This window comes from Betta splendens, chromosome 4, assembly GCF_900634795.4.
Source record: "Betta splendens chromosome 4, fBetSpl5.4, whole genome shotgun sequence".
Classification (NCBI taxonomy): domain Eukaryota; kingdom Metazoa; phylum Chordata; class Actinopteri; order Anabantiformes; family Osphronemidae; genus Betta; species Betta splendens.
The window spans coordinates 10,502,118-10,521,226 of record NC_040884.2 but is presented as its reverse complement, the minus strand read 5'-3'; the positions used below and the strand labels follow the sequence as shown (position 1 = coordinate 10,521,226).

Genomic DNA, 19,109 nt, shown 5'->3' with positions numbered 1-19,109 from the left:
AAACAAGATATTTTATCAGAGCGGCCCTTTTTGATTGACAGAAGGCCTTTCATTGCAGGAGTTTCATTTGTGAGATTCTACAGCAAAAAAAGGAAAGGTTCCCTCTTATTTCTGCTGTCTGGTCTCATACAGGGTAAACATAGTTTAGTTGAACTTTCAGGTCACAGGATATTTCAGCATGTGCCTCATGTTCCAAATAAGCTTGCATGAACTGCTTTTCAGACCTTTCTTCTGCCTGCAAACACGGAGACCTGTGAGAAAAATGAAATCTCTATTTCACCTGTGGAATTTTGTGTTTGTCCATATTTTAAATTGTGTTCTTGGTCCAGGCGACACTCTGTGTTAACTGTCGCCTCACGGCTAGAAAGGCTTAGATTTGATTCTTGAGCAGGTGCTTTTGTGTGGAGCTCATATTTACAAAATATAATTGTATGTTATTGTTTTATGTTATAAATCACCCAACGGCTCACAAAAGCCATTAGAACAACCACTCAACCACTTCATTCCTTTTCATAATTATTCAATTAAAAGTAAAAATTGACACACTCTCTGCTGAGAGATACATACTGTATTGTATACAGACACGCAACAGGGAAATGAGTTGCCTAATATGACATTGAACTAAATGACATGGTTAGCTACTCGCTGGGCAGATGAAGCATGCAGTAGAGCTCATCATTCCTGTGTTAACACCTTGCAGAGAGGTTGCTCATTTAACAGCCTTTAGTGACTCAGAAGTGGAAGTCTAGCTAAACAATAATTCACTGAGCATGTGCTTGACGCTATAAATGAGACGCTTTATTGATGGCACATCGAGGCACATTACCCAGTGGACCTGTTACACAACAGACGTTTCGACTTGTCATAGCGGGAAATGCACTGCTGCAATTAATAACATTAATGATGGCTTCATTTCATTGACGTGCTTTACATTCCCTGGCTACACAGTGAGGTAGCACTCACAACACCAGGGCCTTGAAACCCAAACCTAAATCAAATGCAGCCATGATTATTATTGTTATTAATTACACCTGTGTTTATCCTGCTGTTCGAAACACTGCAACGAGAGCAATGAATCACCAGAGTATTTAGGATTAAGGGACCGTTTATCCTGCAGCCTAAACCCCCATACTAAAAGGCTTTCAGAGTGCCATGCATGAAGTTCACATGTGAACATCTGTTATTCTGTATGGATGCAATTCATCATGAAAGAAAGGAAACGCATAAATCCATGAGCATTTATTGTACCTGTAAAATGGTCATCATCAGCTGTACTTTGTGTATTTGTTGTATAGGAGGATATGTCAAAATATCATTGTTCAAATGTTTATACTGTTCTTTAAAAGTGCAGTACTTGTGTACATGCACAATGTACATTATACTGTACAGGCTTGATATTTTGTGTATGTCACAGCCAATCAGTCACCTGTAGTGCTTTTATACTGATTTACATATTCCAGCCTACGTTTATGCATGCTCTTCAGAATGCTCTTACCTTGCTTTTTGCAGGGATTACAAATGCGTCAACTCGTCACAAAACATTTCAGTTTCCTGATTCTGCAGGCGACAAGAACTCCCATCTCATGTTCCATATCAGTAGAAGTTTGTGGAGTACAAAATATTTTAGTTCAAGGTCATAGCTGCTAAACATGTTTTTGTTCTCAAATGTTTGCATGGTGTTTATTTTATAAATGTAGTCATGTCTGCAGACAGCATCACCCTAATGATTCCTACTGTATATACCTGACGGGAAGATGTGACCCCCACTCAAAAGGGAGGAAACAGGACTACAGTATGTCTGGGTAGTGTGTATGAGTATATAGCAGAACATTTGTAGACAGTGACAGTAGTCATATATTTTGGTCACTTTTGAGCACATTTACCAGCTTGCCATGTAATTATTCGCTAGATACTGTAACACAAACAGGAGTAAACTGTCCTGAATAAGCTTGGCCTTCATATTGTGGGGTAATGCTGAACAGGTCTGACAACCTTTAAAGGGCTGGACTTAAGAGTTTCTTTGAGGCTTATTTTAGAGAAACATTTGCAATAATATATAATGTTAGGGGTTTGATGTGTGCACATGCAGCGTGTGTAAAGATGCATACTAAATGTATACATGTAGATATACAGTATATTGCCAAATGTATTTACTCAGAATCAGGTGTTTCAATCAATTCTATGGCCACAGCTGTATAAAATCAAGCATCTAGGCATGCTGTTTTCACAAACATTTGTAAAAGAATGGGTCTCTCAGGAACTCTCAGGAACTCAGAGAATTCCAATGTAGAACTGTGACAGGATGCCACCTGTACAACAAATCCAGTTATGAGTAATTCCAGTAATTCCCCTCTCCTAAATATTCCACAGTCAACTGTCAGATGTGTTACAGTATAAGAACCTGATTTTATTCAAAGTCCATCGCTACAGACGTCCGAACATCATACAGCCTTCAGATTGGCTCCAGAATAGTGCGCGGAGAGCTGCATGGAATGGATTTCCATAGCCAAGGAGCTGCATCTAAGCCACACATCACCAACTGCAAAGTGCCGGTGCAGTGGTGTAAAACATGACACCACTGGACTCTAGAGCAATGGAGACATATCCTCTTTGCCAGATGGAGAAGAGCGATTCGTCACTCCAATCTGTTGGACGAGTCTGGAATTGTTGAATTGAAACGGTACTCGTCTGACTGCATTGTGCCAAGTGTAAAGTTTAGTTGTGTGGGGTTGTTTTTTTAGGAGCTGAACCCTTCGTTCCAGTAAAAGGAATTGTGAATGCTTTAGCAGACAGTACCAAGACATTTTTGACAGTTCAATGCTCTCAACTTTGTGGTAAGGGTTTGGAGATGACCCCTTCCTCCTCCAACATGACTGTGCACCAGTGCACAAAGCAAGGTCCATAAAGACACGGACGACAGAGTCTGGTGTTGACTGGCCTCAACCCGATAGAGTACCTTTAGGATGGGAGCCTGGCCTTCTCGTCCAACATCAGTGTGTGACCTCACAAATGCGCTTCTGGAAGAATGGTCAAAGATTTCCATGAAGACAAATCTAAACCTTTTGAACAGCCTTCCCAGAAGAGTTGGCACTGTTATACTGGAGCTGCAAAGGATCGACCGACGTCATTTTGAATCCTGTGGCATAGAAATGGGTTGTCACGGAGCAAATACTTTTGGCAATATACTGTAGTGTACATGAGTACTGTATAAGGTAGCTGTACTGTATCTGCACTGAACACACTACGTAGCAGTACATACACATGAAAGTATGACACTAGTCCAGCAGAAGAAGGAACCAAGAGGCAGAACAGAATGAGCTGCAGTATGAGGGAAAGAGCAATGAAGACTGCAATTAAAGTGAAAACCTCTGCGTTTAGTAGAGATTAGGTGCCATATACAATGTTTTAACAATAATGTCGTCAACATTATTAAAGAAATAATACCATGCAATCATGTAAAACAATAAGAGCGCAACTCAACAAATAGGAGCAAATGCCCACAGCTGTGTGCATTAAGTCATAACATTTTTAATCATTATGGACTACATAAATCATAGAGTCATGTTAAGATTTCCCTTCTGGCTGTGTACAGTATGTAAAACCTTTAATGTATATTTAAAACCTAAAATGGGTTTGGCTTGTTAAATGCAGTGCTGTTAATGCGTCAGGTGGTCAAAATTCCTCATCAGTTGTTTATACATTATGTCCCCGCAAACTGGATTATGTTACGAAGTATGCAAAAAGTTAACTTCAAGCTTCAATCTTTGCAAAGCGCCATCTCTTATGCAAACACGCCCGTTTTCAAATAAACTAAGCGATATTTCACTCCAAAATTATGGTAATTATTGGCTTCCTTAAAAGAACCCACTGTTTAGCATAAAACACTAAGAAGAGGCAGTTTTAAGCCTCTTAACATGCTGAAATCGTACTGTATTTCAAATGATAATTTAAGTTCTGGTATATCAGGAGGTGGAACGAGGACATTTGTTCTTATGAAAACTGTAAATGTAAAAAAAGTATTTTTTTTCTTAATACAAATTCAGTGAAAGTTACACCATCTATGTTGCTAAAGTGAGTCAAGAAAGGCTACTACTGTAAGAGCATAACAGAAGACTGGTTTCATCTCTTTAGACTGTAAAACCTGGACTATGCATCCTCTCCCCTTTGCCCTTCATTCTCTGCATAAAGCCTTCTTCTAGCACTTCCTGCTGTAGCTATGCGGTCTATAGGCACTATTGCATTAGCTCCTCCCTTGAATTACCTCAGTATGAGCTGCTGTCTATGTCACAGCTGCCGTTCTATGTCACAGCTGCTCCCCGTTCTCAGATGCAGATATTCCCCTTTTGGAACTGCGCATTATACCCCTACGCATTTTACACTTACTGCGTGTTATAGTTTTATGCTGTTGGGCACTGAGTTTCCAAAACGATGATCATGTGGTTTTATATAAAGGCATGTAATGGAACGGAAACTGTGCTTCAAGTTGGGGATTCATACTAGTGACCTTGTGGTTACAGACCAGTTCCTTTTATAGGTATTCATAAGTCAGACTTATAAAAGTTTTATTCCCAATAGTTATACATAAAGCAATGCAGAATAATAACAGTTAATGCTTCAAATTTAAAATTACCTCTATCAAACCTACTGAGGTCCCAGAGTAAAGGTGTAAAAGCAGCCAAAAGGCGATAAAGGATCAAAAAGAGACTAAGTGCTTCTGCAAGCCTCGATCTGCCCTGTGCTCACTTATCTTTGAGACGAGTCTGAACCCAGATCCAGATGATTTATTTTCCTCTGCTGTCCGCAGGGAACGTTTCTCAGCGGGCTTAAATTGGGGCCAATTGTTTTGCCTCATAAGTCAAGTGAATATACACTGTACACTATGAAGTAGTCAGTTAATGCGAAATGAGGATGATGGATTGATGGATGACATCAGAACAGTAGTTTGTGAAACAAGACATTAAAATGAGTAAAATGCTTGTTATGCTTATTTCAAGAGTATCATGTAGGGTGTGGTTCTGAGCTAGTCATGCTTCGGGCCACCATTACTCTTTAATGCAACCCAAACCAAGGAAACTTTATTTACTTGCATCTAATCATAAGGCTGACATACTGTAGTCAGAAGGTTTAGCAAACATTTTTCTAAATGTAATAATTTTTAACGGACTCAGTTGGTGTAATTATGTTGCTGAGAATACTCAATAACTATGTGACACTGCATTATGGACAAATTCAGATTCTTACAGTAAGTAGCAGTTTTTGGGGAGTTAGGCTTAAACTCGGTCAGAAATAGTTCCGAGGATGCACCAGAGAAGAGTCAGAGTCGCAGGGAAACCAAATGGAGCAGCGCAGCCAGTAACAGGAACAGAGCAGTGAGGACACGTTCTGCATGTGCACCGGCAAGGAGGTGAAACTGGAGGAGCGGAAGGGTTTTGTTCTATGCGATCAAACAGCAGGTACCAGCTACCGTTACAGGCCATAATCGCCCCCTACAGCTGAGGAGTGCAGACGGCACCCTGGCAAAGGCCGGCGACCCACTGGAAAACGCCTTTGGAACCCAGTTGAGAATCACTGATTTAGGGGATGTGATCCAACTAATGACAGATTTCTGACCCTGATAATGAGTTACAGTATTTGTGTTGTGTTGTCATCAAATATTGTGCGATCTTTTGTATTCTGACCTACATTAGTTACTAGCTATTCAGTTTTCTGTCCATGGCTCCATCTTTGCCATAGACTGTGGATAAAAGATGAGCCATGCAGCGTTGCTGCGTCACAGCCCTGTGCTACTCTTTGAGTACAGTTCAGGGTTCAGTGATGGGACAATCCCCAGGTGTGATTGGTCTGTTATGGCTGCAGGGGCTGAAGGCTTTCAGACTGTAGTGTCAGCAGCCAGCCATTCCTCCTCTGCTACTGCTTTGTTGTTGACGGGTAACCACTGACTTACGTACTGGCCTACAGTTGTGTGCTTTTGGTCTTGCAATCGTTTTTTTTTTCTAACACTGAAATGTGTGTGTCTGTGTAAGCACAGTTTTGTTACCCACAGAGTGAGGATGCCACACCATAAAACTCATCTCTAAGAGCTAATGCACTGTGCAAATCAGAAGGTCCTGATCTACAGTAAATCCATAATGACTGCATGCACCATATTTTTAATTGTGTGGTGTTTCCTGTGTGATGACAATTAACAGCATAGCTCAGGTTGAGCAGCTGCATGAGCAGCTTTGCCTAAAGCAATCTTCATGTGTAATCTGTAATACTGGTTTATTTTATTATTCTTACCATCACTGAAAAAGTATTATTCACTTTCTTCTCAAGCTGCAAAGCAGTTTTAAGAGTCTACCACATACTGTGTATATTTAAATGGTGCCACCAGAGCTCAAATTGAAGTAAAGCCAAGAACATGCATGCTCTATGTGCGAGTCTACTCAGCCTTTTAGTGGGAAGTAAAGCATTATTATAAAGACAGTGGAGGCCAGATGAAAGATAATGCAAATACAGTGAGAGAAAAGCGTGGCTTAGTGAACTGGCTCATCAGCGCTGGAAGCAGAGAGAATAATTTGTAGTTACGACACATTCTCTCCTGTCATCGTCGCTGAAGTTTGGCTTGAAAATGTCAAGAGTGGCCTTGTCCAATTAAAGAGCAGTCGTCTACGTTCTCTGTTAATTCTCATTTCAGGCATTGGTTGTCTGAATAGGCTGACAAATTACATTTTGTCCTCTCTGATTCATTCTCCTCCTTTTTTTTTTTTTTTTCTTTAGATTCTCTCTCTCACTCCCACAGCCCCCCCCCCCCCCCGTCTCTGCCCCTCTCTCCTTGTCTCTCATTATTTCAAATGAAATGAGAAATGTGCATTGAATATTTGAATAAATTAAGGTCTTATTTAAAAACATTTCTTAACCTGATTAGCCAGATCATTAGGGGATCCAGAGGGGGTTTGAGCTGCGTGGCTTCATCTGAGCCAGTCTGTGGCCATTCTTTGAAGGTCAGCATGAAGAAGAGGAAGCACTGCGTCATCTGCTCATGTCTTTAATAATTCATTCTCTTTTATTTCCCATTTCCTTTCCATCTGGCCACTTCCTCTCTTCATATTGGTCTTCCTATCTACTGCGTAGCGTATCTCTTTAGTGGAAGTACCAGTGGTATAGTGGGAGTATATAGATTAGAGTCATCACTGTCTAATGTTTGCATGCATGGATGTTTTAACCTCCTTTCCTTTGTTCTCCATAATCTTCTCTTTGCTATTTTAAGCCATTATAATGCAACAGGTAACTTTAGATGTCTGCAGCAGGTTTGACTAAAGGTAAGCTTTAACATCTTGTTGACACTTTTTCTTGAATATTTATGCTTTGTTGCTCGCCTGTGCTTGCGCCGTGCAACACAGAAGGTTGTTTTGCATCAGAATATAAATAATGCCAGAAGTGATAGCTGACCTCTTTTATGAACCTCACATATAGAGTTCAGCTGCTACAGGTCAAGGTAAAATAACATATGCTTTATGATTTTTTTTTCATGGTAAAGGTCTCTGTATTGGCATGGTTCACTTAATAACTGTTCTGTCAATGTGACGCTGTCCTTAGCTTTTTTTTCATAATCTTCTTTCTCACAACCTATAAGTGACGTCTGTGTTATGAGCATTTCACCCACATTCACTACTATCACCACATTTCCTGCAAACCTTAAATGAATGCAGACTAAAAGGTTTGAAGTTTGAACTGTCTTAAAGTCACTTGCAGCAGTGCAACTTAATCTTGTTATTACTAAAATCTGTTCTAGAGGGTTTGAGCTACTGTTGGACTATACTGAAGCGTTAATAATCTGTCAAAGGGATCAGGTTTTACTTCTTCACGGTAGTCTGTGTAATATATTGTTTGTCACACAGTTACACAGCCCATGCCCGAGTGCTTTTTGCTGCAGGGTTAAAAGTGCAACAGAAGGAAATAATACAGTAATTCAATAATCCAGCAGCCATTTCCCTCCACATTCTACTACTAGTAGTTAAAGTAGGAATATCTGACTGCATGGGGACCAGATGGGCCACGCCACTAAACCTGCTATTTTCCACCAGAGCTCCAATTAAAGGACAGATGGAGTGACACACCTATGTCAGGCACTAATTAAACTAGGATTCTGTATGATCCTTGATTTTACTTCTGCATCTTTTGAGCTAAAGCATCTTTGCAGAGATCAATCATCAGTAAAACATAAACTTTGCATAAATGTAAAGTGTGCCTGGATGGTACAGTAGAAAGTCATTATTGTCTTACTGTATCGCCAACTTTGAGTTTCTGGCTACAATAATCTCAGAGGACCTGTACTGGACCACAAGTCTCACCAGTGCCTCTTTCTCCTAAGAACACTAATGAAGAATCACCTGTCAGCCGTGCTGGTGAACCACTACCACTGTACTGTATAAAAGCCTGGAATTGGAGCTGCACTGTCGTTGAGCACAAGCTATTGAGGAGACCTATAGGAAATCCTGCGTGCGTTGAACTTGCAGCTTTTTCCTTTCACCCTCCTTTCACCCTTCACATGGACTGTTTGCCATCCCGTGCTTTAGGAACCCCTGGACAGGACCACCAGACTCTGACAAACTTCTTTGCCACAGCTGTTACATTGCTGAACCCTGACCCCCACTGCCCAGCATGCCCTTCCACATCTCTCCCACACATGAAACAGAACTGTATTCATCACCACACTGGGCCAAGTCACTCATTCATGTACTGTACTAGTGAGTATTATTAGGTAATTTTACTAACTTGTTTATAGTTTCTGTATATGTGCCCAGTAGTTCCCATATACACTGTCAGTAATGATCTTGTACTTGCTGTAGACATTGTAAATTCTGCTTGCAATTGGAATTACACAGTTAGATGCTAAACTGTATTTTGTTGCCCATGTACTTTCACATGTGTAATGACAAGGTGAATCTAATCTAATCTAATCCAACACCTACACTAAGATGTCAGTTTGACACCCAAACAGACACAGTAGCCTTGTCACTTTATTTCAAACAACTATCCGACCCACAGGTGTGAAAACAACCAAGACAAGAATAAAAACGGCAGGTGAAATAAGATTTGGAGGAGAAATGAGAAAAGCATTATAGATCTAAATGTGTGAAAATAGCTATTGTGACATTTTATTCAAATTAGTGACAAATCCATCTACTTGGCATCTATGTTGGCAGGGCTCAAGCTGACTCATATTTTAGTTTGGCATGTGAAAGTATATGTAAATGCAGTGGGAATATGGAGGCTCTGCCTGTTTTCAAATCACCCTCTTGGATTCCCTCCCTTTAGAGATGCTAATGTGTCCTATGGTTAAAAAAAGCTAGCACAGACTTATTCATTTCTGTAAAATAATTGCTGAAATTATTTAATTATATTACCCACAAGAGGTCCAAAACAAGACAACAAAGTATGGTGAGAATATAGGTACTGTACTGTTCGTAAAATGAGACGCCGACAGCTGATAACTATTCTGTGCGAGATGCTAAAACGGGCACAGACAGCAGACACGAGGCTCATTATTCAGCAGCTCATTCATGTGTTCTCATGGGGAAGTTTAAAACAAGTCAGTGATGTTTATCTGAAGGTGCAAGCACAGGGATTTTCTTCCCAGATCCTCTGAGCTGGTGTGTCTCATGGCCACAGACTTTTCACTTCGGCATTTAAGAACCGGACGTGTTTTCCCTAAACTACACAGTAGAGAGCCTCAGTAGTTTTCTAGATGGGAGTGTCACTGAAGGTCAGTGTGCAATTAAATGTTGAGAACTGATTAACTAAATGTTTGCCTGTTTGTAGGTGATGTCTACATGGTACTGATGCTAATATCATTATTTTAGTTTGTCCTGGGGCTCTACCATCCTCAGGCACACTTTCATACTGACAACAAATGACCAGCGTCTTCCAGTTTGAAGGCTGGATGCAGGTGTTTAACAGTTCCAGGGTATATGAGGAGGAGACATTTTCTGATTTAGGATTGTCACAGGCATCTTCGTTTTTAATCATTTTTAATGGCACTGCTTGCTACAGTATACCAACATGCGTGCATCTACGTCGGTGCCTGATTGCGTTGGGCGCTAGTCCACTGCTTACCCATCTGCTTTCTGCCACCTCCTGATGGAGCTTTGTGCCAGGGCAGGTCTTCTGCAGCACAGCCCTGCCCATCCTGGACCCATGATGCAGCAGACAGGCAGCCCCTGTTAGCCGCAGTGACAAAAGACTCTGCTGGGTTTGTGTTTAATGAGGCACTACTGTGTATGCATTCAGTAACAGCAGCCATATGGTTGTCAACACTCAACATGCCTGCTCACTTTGCTAGAAAGTTTGGCGGTGTCTCCAAAGGGAGAACAATTAGCATTGTTGATGGGGCGCATGGAGGTTGCTTTCGTTTGCTCTTGACTTGGTGCATGGCTGATCAACTGTACACTCTGTACTATATGTATTGCATTTTATACCTACTGCTGCTTTACTTAAAAATGGCAGGATCTAAAGACTTGACAAATAGCACTGAAAAGTATTCATCACAGGTATGTTTAAATTACAGACCAGTAGAAAATGGTGTTAAGTACAGTATGATCCAGGTGTCTGCTCCACAGGACGGTGCAGTATATTCTGCCATTACACCTCTATGGCTCAGTGTGTCTCAGGCCATAAACCATCTCCCTATTAGCACCCCAGACACTTAGCCGAAGAGCCATTTCTTTCTTAATATGCAGACTCGGGCACATGATCATTTCCATTACAATCATTTGGGTGAAAATATGCAGCAGAGACAAACATGACATTAATTTTAATGTGGTGCCACAGCTCCGTTCAATTACATTCCATAAAATATTCACAGGGAATCTCACTCTGATTTAGGTGAAGGAGGTAAAGCACAGCTGGAGTTTCATGGGAGTGCTAATGCAGAGATAATGTACAGTATACAACACTCCTGCTCAGTGTCATTATAATTGTGGGTAATGGAAAATGCTGGACACCCACACAAAAACCAAATGCATCCTCTGTAGAATATTTCGAAGGTGTGCCTCACCAGACACATAACTTGTTTAGCCACATGACAGTTCACTGTGTCACACTGACAACGTCTTTTGTTCCTTCTCAAATTTAATGAAGTGTTCTACTCCTGAATTTGGGAATGCAAAGTTAAAATCGTATTGTCATTGCCTCTCCTACGCCCGTACTGTACCTGTGCTGCGCCATAACAGCACACTCTCACCTCTGGCAGTTTGGTTCAGCGGTCAGCGCTTTGCGCTCCTGATGCACAGGTCTTGGATTCAATCTCCTCAGAGAGGGGTTGAGTCAGGAAAGGCATCCAGCGTAAAAACTAGCCAAATCAATTATGTGAATGTGACGCCTCCTGACGCGATAAAGCCGAAAGGAGTTACCGAGTGATACAACCGGTGTCGACCTGCTTTAGAAATAGATTTTGGATTCATCTGACCGCTGTGACGTGTTTTGGCTTTTGATCAAGGCATGTCTTTGCTCTTGTATCCTCTGTAATCTTCGTGCAGTTTCACATTGTGGTTTCTGGAAGCAACGAAAAAGGACATACTGTATATACTCTACTGTCATCACATTTTTTTCCATAATTTCTCACATGTTTAAATCGTGAATGATTTGATTTAAAGTGTCCTCATTTTCAAGTTTTTCAGTGGGTTAATATCCAAAACTCTGTTGGCCAGTCAATCTCTGAAGTGCCCTTTTGCACTTTGAGTTCAATGCATCCTGACATTAAGGTCTTGAAATCTATTTATATAGTATGAGAACCTGGTCTGTCAGTACCTCAGGTAGTCAGCTGTCTTAATCTAGCCAGGGGCTAGGTGTATAAATATGTGTATACTGTATATTCCTATATAGATATACTGTATGAAGATAACATAATGTTAAAGAAGACATTCTGACACACTTTGTTGGCCCACACTGCCTGAAGATCCAGAGACAGCGCTAGATGCTGGTTTCTTCCCTGGTGGATCACTGCCTGGCGTTTATTGCCCAAGTTTCCAGCTTCTACTTTTCTTGGGCAGAAACCCCTTCAGCAAATAAAATGCAGCTCAAATGGATTGAGGTGAGGTTAAAGAACATAATATTGAACTTTTATGCCTTAAAGAAAATCTCTGGGGTAGTTTTAAGAAGATGCTTGAGGTCATTGTCCGTCCACACTGTGATGAGATATCCATTAATTTTAAAGTATTTGGTTCAATTTAGCTCTAAACACTCCAGTTTAGGTTATGAGTCAAATTACAAGGGTGTTTAGTAGAACAGGTTTCTAGCAGAGGCTGTAACGCTTCCTTGATGCTGAGGTTTGATGCATTAGCAAATCTTCAGTTCCTTCTTTCTCCCAATCCTTGGGTTGATTATCTGTTCATTCTGCTGTTCTGTCCTCCACAGGTGTCTTACATGTTTTGTGATAAACTGTAATCAAGATGTCTTAGTCCAGTGGCATCATAGAGTCTGAGTTTTAAGGAAATGTGTCAGTTTTCAAACATGTGAATTGTCTTTGTATAGTCACTTTCTGGTCTGCTTTTCAACAGAGCCCATACCCTGTCAGTATACAACCTGCTGTTGTAAACATCGCGCAGTAAATTTTACCATTAGGCTCACAGTCTTAATTCTTAATTTGTCTTAATTTGTGTCAATCACATAAAGTACATTGTCACAAATATACTGTACAATTTGTATTAGTATCTTGACAGTGATGGAAGTCTGGTCTTTTGACGTTAGCCTGTCAGTAGGAAGTACCCCAACTTTTCTGTCCTTTTACAAATAAGGATTTGGGACACAGAGAAACAAGGCTGTCATTAATTTGTGTTTCAGCACTTTCAAGAGTGTTCAATGGGATTCTCAATTTGATCTGTCAACCACCAGCACAACAGAGTTAAATGGAAGAAAATGGAGCTGGAAGAGGAGACAATGGCTTATTCACCCTAGACAAGCGCCTCAGAGTCTGTTTTTGTGAATAGGCTGACTCACATGGAGCGAATCAGATGTGGGAAGTGTTCAAGGCCAAAACCAGTGTTGAATGTGGTTGGTGAACAGCTCATCGTTTTGTTATACCAATAATTTATTTGCACTTTTAAAATCTATTTTTTTTGCACAAGATTGATAGATCCACTATCTAGAATTTTTTAATCCTTTTCTACATCACTATGATTTTTGCCAAGGAAGTTGGAGCCTGTCACGTCCATGAGACCGTATCACAGTAGGTTTCAGTACCGCACCTTTTCTATGTACATGGAAACTAAAAAAATCTAAGAATTTCACCAGCTATAAGGTTAAATCAAATCTTTGTCACCAAGTACTGTACAGTATGTTTAGAATGTTTTTGCTCTCATTTCTGGACACTGTTTCACTTTTGTAATCCTGTTGTGCACAAGCCTTTCCTCCATCCATTAACTTAACCGCTTTTCGTGTTATGGGTTGAAGGGGCGCTGGAGCCAATGGCAGCCATTACTGGGTGAAAAAACTTAATAAAGATGTCCAAAAAAAAATCAAGATGAGATTAAAAAAAATCACAAGTTGACATTGCATACATGGTGCTCTGCAGGGACTGCTCAATTCTGATGGTGAGGGGCTAAAAATAAAACTTCCTGGTTCTCTGACAAACTGTCACCCATGCAGGTTTTAAGCATAAATCATCTTACTCTGTATAGAATGGTGTGAGGGTGAATGGCTCTGCTTACTACATGGACTGTAATGTCAGCTAAATCTACCAATTCCCCATAGTTCACCTGCGACAAACCTCTTCTATCAATATTAGCAAGTGCTCACTTCCTGCTAAAAACAGGCTTCCTGTTAGTGTTAGAGTCTGTGCCAGCAGTGGACTCCAAAGGGACGAGGCACCAGGGTTATTCAAGTCATGCTGATGCGAATCAGCATTTTCACGGAGTACGAGTGCAGTGCGGTCAGAGGGCCTGTAAAAATAGCTGTCAAAGGGAGAGCCAGGTTCAGCGCGAGGCCTTTTTATCCAGCGATCGGTGGTCAGCAGTCGTCATTCCCATAACAGTGCATGGAGGAACAGGAGGAGCTGCTGACCTCTAGCAGGTTACTGATCTGTCGGAATCGGACTCCATGAAGGTGGCATGAGACCCGAAGCCCCTGTAGTAGAAGTAATGGAAGCGTTGCTATCAGCATGTTAGTGTGAATGAGTGAGCGCGATGCGGTGTCAAGGTGCTTTGCGTACAGGCCATTCATTATTTATTTCACCCTGGTATTTTTGACAGACAAATGTTCTTTACATTTTTTTTTCAAAACAACAGTGTTTTATTGTCAACAACTATGTGCTCTTGAAAAATGTGGAACTTTTAAATCAAAGCTGCTTCTGGCAAATCCTTGTAATTGCAATGATTTGCACTGAGTGAATCAGTGCAATTGTATTTTATTTACTGGTACAGTCATCACATACAAAAATGGCACAATGGCAAATGTAACATAACACACACAAAACCAAACATATTTCAGTACTGCTAAACTCACACATTCTTTGTATTCATTTCCAGCTCCATCAGTTCTTGTCCGATGCGCTTCCAGAAGTGGGGCGTCTGCAGGCTTAGCTGACGGCTCGTCATTCAACGTGGCTGACAGCCAAATTATCCCGATCCATCTTGCTCCTGGCAAGAGGCGACATAGAGGACACAGCAGGTAGCCAGGCCAGGGGGCACTGGCAAGGTCCAAATGCCAGGTCATATCATGTGTACTCAGACCCTGAGACAGTCATCCCAGCTCTACGAGCAGCCAAGCATGGTTGTTTACTCATGCAGGTCATCATATCAGTGCCTTGCCTCCACGGTGCTCTGCATAGTCAGAACACATCATGACACATTAGAAGGCATGAATATCCTAAACAAAGACATGACTAATGCACTCTGAAGCCCTGGCCCATCCTTTATATTCTCTGACATCTCATAAATTGGACTACTAAGACTATTCTGACACACGGTGACTATGTATGATTTAAAGAAATGTGTTATATTTAAGATTACACACCAGAGACACCTACTAAACCAAAAGTCATCCACTTTCTGGCAGGCCTATCTCAACGGTCAGTCAAAGCCTCATTATATACCCACAAGAAATGAGTTTGACACCAGCTGACTTATTACTGTATAGTACAAGGCAAAATAGTGAAGGTTTGGCATTCAATTCTGTTCATGGCAGTGATTATTTAAGCAATTTCCCAATCTTTCCAAACTTTCTCCCGTTGAATACTCTTGCTTCTTGCAACATGTACAGTTTGTTATAGTGGGTATGGGCTACTTTGAAGTGTGGATATAGAAGCAGTTGTTTGTAAATGGGTGGAACCTAAAGCAGGCAGCAGAAAGCAGTGTGACTGTAGTACAGCCAGGTATGTGCACCGCCAACTGATGTAAGCTACCACACAACTGGCTCAGCAGCAAAATGTGTGAGGAATGAGTCAGGTTTGACTAACTAACACATGTGAGCACCCGTCAGACAACCCACATGAAGTCATACTGTGGAGGAAGTTCACCTTGTTTGTATGAGTGAATATCCAGACGGGCTGAATGCTGGTTCAACGGTGGCCGAGTGGGTTTGGTTGGGCAACATGTGGCTAACAAAGCCTGTCTTTTTTGCTAACAGAAAGTTGTGCTACTTGACAGGTTACAAGAAATGTCTCATGGACGACCAGCGATGTTAAGCGTTTTGATAAGTAGGCTAAAGTGGGTGTGAGACACTGAAGTACACGCTCGGGCCTTGTCGGAGGTGTTGGGCTCCAGCTCAATCAGTGATCACTCTGTAGAGGTGACGAGGCCACCTGACCACTGTGTAGACCTGTTTTACACTCTCACAGCAACACAAAGGCAGACGCTCATCACAGATATATTTTTATCATTAGATATTAGAGCAGTTTTTAGTTTTGTTTATAGATTATCCTAGAATAACTTCAGTCCCTAAAGATACAATTTGTGCAAATCTAGAAGAAAACATTTGTTTCAGGTTAGGGTGCCATACAGTAACTAAATGTAAGTGGAGGCTTTGTAAAAGGACTGGGACCAGTAACACAGACCCTCTGTTTGAGTCCCTCCTACACAGACATGTGTTAGAGATCTTGCATTATAGACAATAAGCACAAAGGAAATATTTATTCTAACCTGACAGGGAGAATCTTGGTGTTCTCAACTTGAGGGATCCCAGAGGACGCCTGATAGTGGTCCTTCAGCATGTTGACAGATATCACAGCAGACAGCTAGTCTGCTGAAAAGCTTCCTACTAAATATGCAGTTAGGGCTTCTTTAACGTCACAGGCTGACCATCTGCAGGTGAATGTGAATGTGTGTCAGCACCAGAACGTTTGATCGGAGCTTTGTGTATAGTATAGAGGTGATTTTGAAAAACAGCACCCGTGCTGCTCCTCCTTGTCACCACAGGTTTTTATCAAGGGGCTGTAGTGTGATTAGAACCTGATTTCTCACATGCTTGCTATCATATTTAATGTTTACATGACAGATGTTTCGCATGTTCACATCTGTACTGAACATATGCAGTAGCATCCCAAGAGTGATGATGAGTTATATGACTGGTCTGAGTGAAATTGCTCTTTATACAACAACTGCTGCGTGTACCTCAGGTCAAACTATGACTTATCCACTAGTTTCTGTTTTTTTTTTTTTCCATCATTTTTACAAAGTGGGTTAGCGACTGACTGTCCTTTGTTCATGTAATGGGTGTCGTTGTCTCCCTCAGGCTCACTTTGAATGATAAAATCTTGATTAGCAGAGCTGCAAGGTGAACAGAGCTTTGGGCTCAACTGTCACATTGAGACACGAAATCAGATCAAGTATTGGAGAAATGGCCTTTGCCAGCTGGACATATGTCTTTCCCTGTCTCTAGTTAGTTTTTTTTTCCTTTGTCTCGTCTATCCAGCCTTCCATTCATGCCTACTCTTCCATTCCACTTCTCACCCGCCTCCTGTCCACCATCTATTTCTGTTCCTTCCTTTTAGTCATCCATTTGTGACAACCTACACCTCTCACACACTTGAAGTTTGTCCATTTGTTGCGTTTTTTTTTTCTCAAACACCAGACATACACCACCACTCACCACTTCTGTTTGTCTACCTGTTTCTGTCCGTCCGTCCTACACACTTACACTCTCCAGCCTCTCTTCTGGCACCTTTCCTCTGTTGTTCTGTACTTACTTTGTCTTCCCACATTGTGGGTGGCATCAAATGTTTGTGTTACAGCTATGAATAAATAATTTCCTAATTTATCCCTATACAGCTCAAACAAGCCCAATATGGAGTCAGTACACCTCTACTTCCTCTGCTTCCTATGCTCTTTAGGGAAATCTGTCCGCTGCGTGTGAAAACACAGGCTAGATGATACACATGACCCGGGGAACCCTGCTGTTTGTTGTTATTCACTCTGCACATGTATTTAGTCTGTCAATGTACAGTAGTAATGCATTAAGTTACGCATGTGATGCGGTTTTATGTAGTGTGAAGAGGGCAGGCAGGGACACGTCAGGGCTCCATGGCTTCAGATATGAAGCTGGATAGACTTCACAAAAGCCACTTCTCCTTGAAATGAAAGATATGTGGAAATTGGGAGTAAAATGGAAGCGTATGAATGTTATTTTCTGGTGAGATGAAAAGGAAGGTTTTATTTTTTTCTCCTTTTTGTACTCCGTGTGGCTTGGGTGTGTTGGATTGAAAATATCTGGGTGTTATTCATTGGGTTTCAGGACACACTCGGGATAGAAGAAGGCAGGGGGGCATTGTAGTTACTTCAGAGAGAAAGAGAGGAAAAATCTCCAATCTCTTTCTTTCAGTATTTTTATTCAGTATAGTTTGTGGGTAGAAGATGGCAGATGGATGACAAAGCTGATTGCTACAGAATACCCAAATGTCTTGTTCCAATCCAGTAATGATGTGTTGCAATCTAATGAAATTACTGCAGCTCTAAAGGCAAAGACAGGATCTTAGATTTTGTGTGTTTGCAGTGCATGTATGAATCATACCAATTAAATACTGTATGGCATCAGTGCAGCTGTGTAAAACAAAGACATGACAGACTTTAAATCTGTAAACATGATTTGTGTTACTGAGAAGATGTGACACTGTGCGTGTACTGTACCACAGGCTGCAGTGAGCCAGTTAATCAGAAGCTTTAACTGCTCACACGAGCCTCTTGGCTTAATGGCTCCAATATTCCAGTGGAACACATCTACTAGAAATATAACAAAGAGATTAAACAAATAATGATGCACCGCAAATGCCCATGTGGGTCCAATAAAAGTACAGTCTTATGAAAATATACTATGAAACCCCGTAGGAGAAGGAAGGAAGTGGGCTTGGTTGCTATTGGAAACTGCCTTTCAAGGGAGTGGCTGGTACCGTTCCAGCCTCTAAGTGTTCTCGCGCAGACTTGCTCTCAAACAGAGAGATCCTCCTTCCACCTGCCCCACACACGTGCAGACACACAGTCGCCTCAGTTCTTGTACTTGTTCGTTAGATGCAAACACATACTACTGTACACACAAATCAGCCAAGCTTAAAACAGAGTCATTCTCTTCTAGATTGTTGCTTATTCACTGTACTGGTCTAATTCTAAATATTACCATGAGTAATAGAAAAGAATATTATGTCTCTATAGATGATTTTCAAAATATCCTTAAGTACATAAGAATCCTAAATTGAATTAGAAAAGCTTCATGAAACGATTGTGTTGAGATAAGATTTCTCACTGATGTTTTTAGAGGAAGAATGGAAAAGGATTTGTGGAAAATGTAATTTGTCAACCACATCTTTTATTGATGGTGCGTCATTGGTCAGTCTGTTTGGTCATTAACTTCTCTATCTCAGACCAGACTCCCCTGGTCCTGCACAGCTGGGGGGGATTCCTATAGCCACCCCACCGCTCCCACCACCACCTGGAGCCTTTGGCCCTGACCGCTTCCCACTGTGGACAGCCCTCAGTAGGTGTCCAACATGCCTCCTGGTGAGGCAGTTGACAGAGAGAAACCACAAGGTGTGGACCTGTGGAAGGAGGGAGGAACGAAAGCTCTAGTTTCTGTGATATATTTAGTTCGTATGAAATGCAAGACATTAAATGGCTGAAAGCTGTTTGAGTAAACATTCAAATATT

General features: G+C 41.3%; 1 long non-coding RNA gene across 2 annotated transcripts in view; it reads left to right on the top strand.

The window, feature by feature from the left end:
* LOC114853105 (uncharacterized) overlaps positions 1-19,109 on the top strand; it is a 64,852-nt gene that overhangs the window by 24,429 nt on the left and 21,314 nt on the right. For both annotated transcript variants that reach the window (XR_005897634.2, XR_008694558.1), the window contains exon 2: positions 14,505-14,646. This is a non-coding gene — a long non-coding RNA (uncharacterized LOC114853105). The remainder of the gene's footprint in view (positions 1-14,504; positions 14,647-19,109) is intronic.